Raw genomic sequence first — 9,158 nt, 5'->3', positions numbered from 1 at the left:
ATGTTCTTCAACTTCCCTCTTTCTTGGATTGGCTTCTGTATCACTAGGAAGCGTTCCTGGTGGTCGATTCAATAAGGCATTAGCAATTTGCCCTATTTGGTTCTCCAGATTCTGGATAGAAACAGCCTGGCTTTGGCATATAAGAGCCTGGTTTTTGCACATAAGCCTCAACTCCTCCAATACAGATTTTTCATTTAAAGATAGACCTGCATCATTAGTTTGTTGTTGAAGTTGGAGTTGTTGCTGAAAACCAAGAGAGTTGAACAGCTTATTTCCAAACGGCTGGAATGGCTGTTGCATCACATTCTGATTGTTGCTCCCGCTGAAGTTAGGATGATTCCAGTTGTCAGGATGATAAGTGTCTGGAACTGGTTGTTGCGATCTCTGAAAGTTGCTCACAAACTGAGCTGAGTCGCTAGATATAGCGCATTGTTCTGTCGCATGCGGACCTGCACACAGCTCACAAACACTAATTATCTGCTTAACACCATAGTTAGCCAGAGAATCGATCTTCATAGACAACGCCTTTAGTTGAGCAGTGATAGCCGTAGCTGTATCCACTTCAAGAACTCCTGCTACCTTGCCCTGTGGATATCTCTGGGTTGGATACTGATATTCATTAGCAGCCATCAGTTCAATTAGATCATAAGCTTCCTTATAGCTCTTTGCCCATAATGCTCCGCCTGATGCTGCATCGAGCATGAGTCTGGACTGTGCTCCCAACCCATTGTAAAAATAAGTGATGATCATCCAATCAGGAATTCCATGATGAGGACACTTCCTAAGCATCTCCTTGTAGCGCTCCCAAGCTTCACTTAGCGATTCTCCCGTTTGCTGCGTAAATTGAGTAATAGCATTCCTGAGTGCAGCTGTCTTCGCCATAGGGAAGAATTTAGTAAGAAACGTCTGAGCAAGATCTTCCCAAGTAGTAATCGAACCAGCTGGTAGAGAGTGTAACCAGCTCTTAGCCTTGTCCTTTAGAGAGAATGGGAACAGTCTCAGCTTCACAGCATCTTCAGAAACACCGTTGAACTTGAAGGTGTCGCATATTGCAATGAAATCCCTAATGTGTGTATTGGGATCTTCCGTTGGAGAACCCCCAAACTGGACTGAAGTCTGTACCCATTGAATTATGCCAGGCTTGATCTCAAAGGTATTAGCTGTGATAGCTGGCCGAACAATGCTAGATTGAATGTCATTGATCTTGGGTTGAGAAAAATCCATCAAGGCTTTCGTTCGTGCTGCTGGATCTCCCATTGTAATGAGTACCTAAAACACAAACAAATAAACCGTGAAAGTAAAAGAATCCGAGTCAGTGAACTTTAACGACCACTGATGACAAGCACATAAACTAAAAATTAACACCGAGTCCCCGGCAGCGGCGCCAAAAACTTGTTAGGGCGAAAACACGCGCTAATATTCACGCAAGTATACGCGTTCGCAAGTAGTATAAGATATAAATCAGATTCGTTCCCACAGAGACTGGTTTAGGTTAAGTTCAATTTATGCACCTATGCAACAATGTAAGGTTATCGCTCAATGCTAAGACAAATAACAAATTGGGTTTTTATTAAACTAAGAGATTATACTAAATAACATTAACTAAGAGAATTGAAGTTAAATTAATATATATGATAAACATGGGATTCTATCTTCATTAAATACTTCATTCAATAGCCTTATTGTTCTTAACCTTAGCATGTGATGGTGATGACACTAATCAGATAACACGAAACTGATAAACGCCAACTTTCATTGCACGAATACCATTCTACCAGACATCCAAAAAAGAGATAGAAGCTGAATAGGCACCAATTATATTGAGACCCTATATGTCTATAGAATTTGACAACATAACGGTTTAAGCACAAGTTATCTATCTTGATTACATAGGGCAAGTAAAACGGTTAGAGTTACCTACGAATCATGCATACACATACATGAACCTATGCTAGCATGGCATGTTCTAAACCTTTATATTCACTGTCGCTTCAATAGAGATTAACACACTATCTTATATGTTAGCTACGCACATAAGACGAATAAGCACAACCAATACTAGGATATCAATCAATCACCACACACCAAGATATTGAAACAATTAATTATTGAAATCCATAAGTAAATCCGCTAGAATCCCATGACAACGATTAGCCCATAATCGAACTCATCGTCACCATGGGTTCCAATGAAAGCATGGTATAAACAAGGTCTTAATAAACTAAATAATAATCAAAGTACGAATAAACGAGATCTAGGTTTAACAAGAACGAAAACGAGCATCCAAAGTTACAACTAATTCAAAGAATCACAAGTTGAAAACAAGATCTTCTTTTCCGGAGTTGTTCTGTGCTTCTAGGTCTTCTCCTTGGTATCCCAATCTTCCCTTCTTGCGCAAAACACAATCTTCTTCTTCTTAAAATCCACCTGTGAAAACGTCTCAAATCTACTTATATAATAGTCCCATAAAACTCAGATTACATAGAAGTTGGAAGCCAAACAGAAGTAGAAGTCTAAAATAATTCAGCAAAATTCCCGACCCTGCGCGGCCGCTCAGCATAGCTGCGCGGGCGCGCAGGTTGCTGCGCGGCCGCTCAGCATAGCTGCGCGGGCGCGCAGGCCTCCACTGGAAAAAATCCAAGTTTGCTCCGTTTCTTTGCCGTAATCTGCCCGTTCCTTTCCTCTCGCAATGGTGAACACATGCCAAGGCTTATTCTTGATGATTCCTCCCCCGAAATACAACTAATACCCTGAAATACATGAACACTAGAAAAACGCATCAAATACACAAAATACTTGATTTTAAGACACCAATTTAAGCCATTTTAAGACGTTCTAAGTGGTATAAAATGCCACTTATCAGTAACCTATGAACAACAACATAAGCCGGAATTAAACCACGGTTGCTTAAGAAACTAGGCTTTATCCACATAGACCCTAACGTTCGCTTATACGCTTGACGATTTGCGTTATTCGCTCGCGTACCCTTGGCTCCACTAATTTTAATAAATTAACCGTTACTAATCTTAAGAAGAATCCTTCGCGAATACTCTATCAACTGACGAATTAATCCTACATAATTGTTTCGTAATCCAATTAGTCTTTTAAGGGCCTTAAACAAGGTCTCAAATTTATATGAGGGGTAAGGGTACGTTCGCGAAACGCCGTTACTTAAAACGGTCGTTTCTCCTAAACCGTACATCGGATCTAAGCGAACCACATACCAAAACGAAGCTTACGACATGATCTAGCTAAACATGGCAAATGTCAGAATCTTACAGTGAGTTCTCTGGTCCAACATTCATGCAAAAAATAGTCTAAGGAAAATGGGCATTACGACGGCTATGTTTACGAGATTCCCAAAATAATTACCACTCTAAATCCTTATCAATTCACTCACAACCACCAACACAACAATATTCAACTATCATACTACAAACTCAGTCCCCAACTCTAAGTTTTACCAATTTATCCAACCAATCAAAGACCCAACATTCAAAACCAATACAAATCCACCAAAACTACTTATAATCAAAGATCAAGTCTTAATACTAACAATGCTTCAATAAAACTTAATGGAATCATAATATCAAAGATAGGGTTTGAAGTTTATACCTTCCTTAGATCCTTAAATCACTTACAAGAGATTGTAATCCTTAAGAGAGCCTTGATCTATGTTTATCATGTTCAAACTTGCAAAGGAGTTCAAGAAATGAGTTAGAACATTTGGAGTTATAATTAGTCCGAATTAAAGAACTGTAAAAATGAGGATCTTACCATGATTATTTGGACGAGAATTGTGAACAAGAGTTATAGGTCATCTCAATACCTTTCCAACGAGCTATAGAACACAATATTTGAATGTGTATTGAAGGAGATATGACAGTTTGAAGTTGCTGGTATTATTTTGGCCGAGAGCAAAATGAAGAAATGGAGAAAATGGAAAAGCTTCTTTGATTTGTCTTGGTGATTTGTGTGGTGTTTAGCTTGGTTACTTGTCAACTTGCACAAATATCTATTAACCATGCTTACATCACCTTCCTTATGTCATCAACTTACCACATATCAATTCCCTAAGGCTTGATGATCTCATCTTGTGCTAATTTCTTGATTAGTGCTTAATTACTTGGCTAATGACCGTTTATCTGTTATACGGTTCGCTTAACGTTCGTTTTCGTTCGTCGTTTGAGGGATCATATCTGGGATCTTATTACTTGGGTTCCCCTAAACCTTTCTCAATATTTTATATTTCTTTTATGATCCTCTCTTATAATCCTTGAATTTAAATCCTTTTAATCATGTTACCGTATACTCAATTCTTTCAGTATCTGGTGGATTTTCGGGAAAAATCAAAGTGTTCGGATTCGAATTCTAACGACCTTTACATATACTCATTTACTTTATGGTATACTAATATGATCTTATAATTTTTATAACAGTACTCCTATATAGCGTGGTCTTGATAATTTTCCTTAATCAGCATAGTCAGCAAAAGTTACTATTCATCAGGGTTTCAAAAATTTCCAAAAATTGGGGTTATTACAATTTACACCAAGACAACAACTCCAACTTCAATAACAAACTCATGGAGGTACATGTCAATCTTCGAATGAAAAATATGAATTGGAGGAGTTGAGGCTTATGTGCATAAACCAAGCTCTAATAAGCAAAAGCCAGGCTGCTTCTATCAAGACTCTGTAGAACCAAATAGGGCAAATTGCTAACGCCTTATTGAATCGACCACCCGGAACGCTTCCTAGTGATACAGAAGCTAATCCAAGCAAGATGGAAGTCAAAGAACAGGTGAACGCCATCACCTTGAGGTCTGGAAAGGTCGCAAGCCCCCAAATTCAGCAAGACAAAGAGTCTGAAAATTCTGTCCAGAATGCAGATGCGTCTGCACCCTTGCCAATTTCAGAAAATGAGATTGTAGCTTAAAAAGTTGTGCAGAAGGATGCCGAGGTGGAAACGAAGAAAAATTCTACTGAAAACACTAATCCTGAGCAGAATACAGGAGATAAACAAGTCTATCCCCCTCCCCCATTTCCTAAAAGACTTCAAAAGCTTAAGTTCGACAAGCAATTTGCCAAATTTTTGGAGGTTTTCAAGAAACTGCATATCAACATACCTTTTGTTGAAGCTCTAGAACAGATGCCGAGCTATGCTAAGTTCATGAAAGGTATTCTCTCACGGAAGGTGAAGCTTGAGGAGTTGGAAATGAAGGGTTTTTAGCACATAAACGCAACGAAAACGTAAATTTAAATCTTAAAAAAAAACCCGAAACCCTTCGCAGGATCCATGCGAAAAATAATATTTAATTCGTAGTTCAGTATGTTTACCTTAAAAAACTTTACGTTAATGGAAAGATGGAGGTCTTTAATAGCGATCCAAGAACGATGAGCGGAGATCCCTAGCAGCTGCTCCTCAAGTGTGAAGCACTCCACCGGTATCCACCAAGAGATCAATATAATGGAGGAGGAAGAGGTTGAGAGAATTAGTTGTCTCCCACTATTTCTACTTTAGAATTAGGGTTTTTATTTGGGTTAAGGCAAATAGGGTTTATAATAGTATATTTATAGGCAAAATTTTCAGCTGAAAATTTTCTATAAAATATTATTATTATTAACCCTTTAATTGATTATTCTTATTAACCATTTAACTAATAATTAAAACACCTTTTAATCATTAATCCCTTTTCTAAACACTTTAGAAAAATAATTCTCTCACTTGATTTAATTTCCAAAATTAAATTCTTAATTAATAATATTAAGAACTTTTCTTAATTAATTTATAATTAATTAAATCTCATTTAATCAATTATTAAATTTGCTAATTAATTATTTATTTCATAAATAAATAATTATCAGCCATTATTAATTAATTCCTCCACCATTAAATCATTCTCTTTTATGGTGTGACCCTGTAGGTTCAATATTAAGCCGACAGTAGAAATAAATAATAATAAAACTATTTTATTATTATTTATATAAATTCTCTAATTCATTAAATATGATTAATTAATTAATCATATTTATTCTACATCGTGAGGGATACTTCTCAGCATATCGCGACTATCCGGATAATACGAATTCACTGCTTAGAATACTAAGAACCCATTCAGTGAATAGTTACCGTACAATCAATTCCCTCTACCCTGCAATGTCACGATTAAATACAAGGCATGGAACTTGTGTCAAGCCTATCTTATTTAATCATATGCTTTCCCATTCACTATGCTTGGTTCTAATTAATGTAAATTAGAAACTCCTTTCTAATTTCATTCACTCTGGCCAGAGATTACTGAACTAGCATAAGTGGATCAGCATTGAACATTCTCTTCCTTCACTGGAAGGGGTAGATCCTTTATTGATCATACACTATCTTCGTGTACAAATTCCTACACCCAGCAGAGCCCTTATTATTTACCCTAGAGACTAAGAACTAAACCAAAGTATAGTTCAGTGTACACAAGATGATTATGATGACCTCAAGTTTAAGGATACTTGTACAACTATCACTTTGTGAACATCTACTGACACGTGAGTGAACTCCATCAGTTGTTCAGCTGTGTGAGTCATGTTCAGTGAACTTATTCTATAATAAGCACCTACATACTAGCTATAGTGTCACCACACAAATGTCTATGAGAACAGACATCCTTCATAATGAAGCAAGCATAGTATGTACCGATCTTTGCGGATTACTAATTACCAGTTAGTAATCCTACGACCGGGAAATATTTAAGTTCAGAGTTATCATCTTTTAGGTCTCATTATTATGATCTCATCATAATCCATAAAAAGCTTTACTCTAAACTATGGTATATCTTATTTAAACACTTAATAGATAAAGCCCGCAATAAAACCAAAACAAGTCTTTTATTAATATCAATGAAATCAAAACAGATTACATAAAAGTTATTCCTAAATCATCATACATGATTGGACTTAGGACACATCTCTTTCAATCTCCCACTTGTACTAAAGCCAATCACTCTGGTATCTAATACCCATTTTGTCTTTACGACGATCAAAGTGACTTTGAGAAAGTGGCTTTGTTAAAGGGTCTGCTATGTTGTTATGTGTGTCAACTCTCTTGACATTGACATCTCCTCTTTCAACAATCTCCCTAATCTGATGAAAGCATCGCAAAACATTTCCTATAAGAATTATGTCATCCACATACAATACAAGAAATGTTACCGCGCTCCCACTAACCTTCTTGTAGACACATGGTTCATCTATATTTTTGATAAAACCAAATTCTTTAATTGTCTCATCAAAACGGATGTTCCATCTATGAGAAGCTTGCCTTAAACCATATATGGTTCGCAGCAGCTTACACACTAGGTGTTCATTTCCCTTGGAAAGAAAACCCTCTGGTTGTGTCATATACACTTCCTCTTCAAGTTCCCCATTGCGGAAGGCCATTTTCACGTCCATTTGCCAGATCTCATAGTCGTAGTAAGCAGCAATCGCAAGCAAAATCCGAATTATTTTAACAGGGCTACATGCAAAAAAGTTTCATCAAAGTCAATCCCTTGCCTTTGTTTGAACCCTTTTGTCACGAGCCTGGCCTTATAGGTCTCCACCTGGCCATCTGCTCCAATCTTTCTTTTGTATACCCACTAGCACCCAATAGGTTTAACACCTTCAGGCGCCTCAACCAGAGTCCATACTTGGTTGGTATACATAGATTCCATTTCGGATTTCATGGCACTGTGTCATTTCTCTGAGTCAACACTACTCATAGCCTCATTATAGGTCACATGGTCGTCATCATCAATGATTGACAACTCATTGTCATTCTCAATGACAAGGCCATAATACCTCTCAGGTTGGCGAGACACTCTCCCTGACCTACGAATGGGCTGTTCCACAGAAGGTTGTTAAGTCTGAACAGGTGTTTCCACTTGATCCGTAGTAGTTTGTGCTTCTTGAACTTCATCAAGTTCAATTTTGCTCCCACTGATTCCTTCAAGAATAAACTGCTTTTCCAAGAAGGTAGCATGTCTGGAGACAAACACCCGATGATCGGTGTAAAAGTAATACCCTATAGTCTCTTTAGGATATCCCACAAGATTACATTTTACGGATCGAGATTCCAACTTATCTGGGTCAACTTTCTTGACATAAGCTGGACATCCCCAAATCTTAACGTGTTTAAGACTCAGTTTCCTTTCTTTCCATATCTCATATGGAGTTTGAGGAACAGATTTGGAAGGCACCTTATTTAGTAAATATGATGAGGTTTCCAATGCATAACCCCATAAGAATACTGGAAGATTCGCATAGCTCATCATGGACTGAACCATGTCTAACAAAGTTCGATTTCTCCTTTCAGATACCCCATTCAACTGTGGAGTATATGGAGGAGTCCACTGGGAGACTATACCATTTTCTTTGAGATAAGCTAGAAACTCTCCATTCAAGTATTCACCACCTCGATCTGATCGAAGAGTTATAATACTATATTTGGTTTGTTTCTCTACTTCATACTTATATTCTTTGAACTTTTCAAAGGCTTCAGACTTATGTTTCATCAAATACACATATTTTGAATCTAGATCGATCATCTATGAAAGCAATGAAGTATGAAAATCCCCCATGGCTTGCGTAGACATTGGTCCACATACATCTGTGTGTACCAATCCTAGCATATCTGCAGCCCTCTCTCCATGTCCACTAAATGGATATTTGGTCATTTTACCCAATAGACAAGACTCGCATGTAGGATATGATTCAAAATCAAAGGGGTCAAGTAACCCTTCCTTATGCAATATCCGCAGTCTATTTTCACTAATATGACCAAGTCCGCAGTGCCACAAGAAAGTGAGATTTTCATCATCCCTTTTTCTTTTATTAGTATGTTCAATTTGTAGTAAATTATGCTCTACGTCACATACATACAGACCATTGTTTAAAATACCACTTCCATAAAGAACGTTATCTCTAAGAATTGAACATTTATTATTCTGAATAACAAATATAAATCCAGCCAAGTCTAACATGGAATATAAATAATATTCTTTACAATCGAGGGAACAAAATAACAATTATTTAGAACAATAGTCTTGCCCGTAGGCATATGTAAATGAAATGATCCTACAGCTTCAGCAGCAACTCTTGCTCCATTTCCCATCCGTAGAATCACCTCCT

The 9,158-nt window shown here is 37.3% G+C and overlaps 1 non-coding gene across 1 annotated transcript; it reads left to right on the top strand.

The window, feature by feature from the left end:
• The first annotated feature begins 760 nt into the window (after positions 1–760).
• Positions 761–867, top strand: LOC141662202 (small nucleolar RNA R71). The gene has a single exon (XR_012550327.1). It is a non-coding gene; the product is annotated as a small nucleolar RNA R71 (small nucleolar RNA).
• The last annotated feature ends 8,291 nt before the right edge of the window (positions 868–9,158 follow it).

Source organism: Apium graveolens, chromosome 5 (assembly GCF_009905375.1).
Source record: "Apium graveolens cultivar Ventura chromosome 5, ASM990537v1, whole genome shotgun sequence".
In the NCBI taxonomy this organism is placed as follows: Eukaryota; Viridiplantae; Streptophyta; class Magnoliopsida; order Apiales; family Apiaceae; genus Apium; species Apium graveolens.
This window is presented reverse-complemented; position numbering and strand designations above follow the sequence as displayed.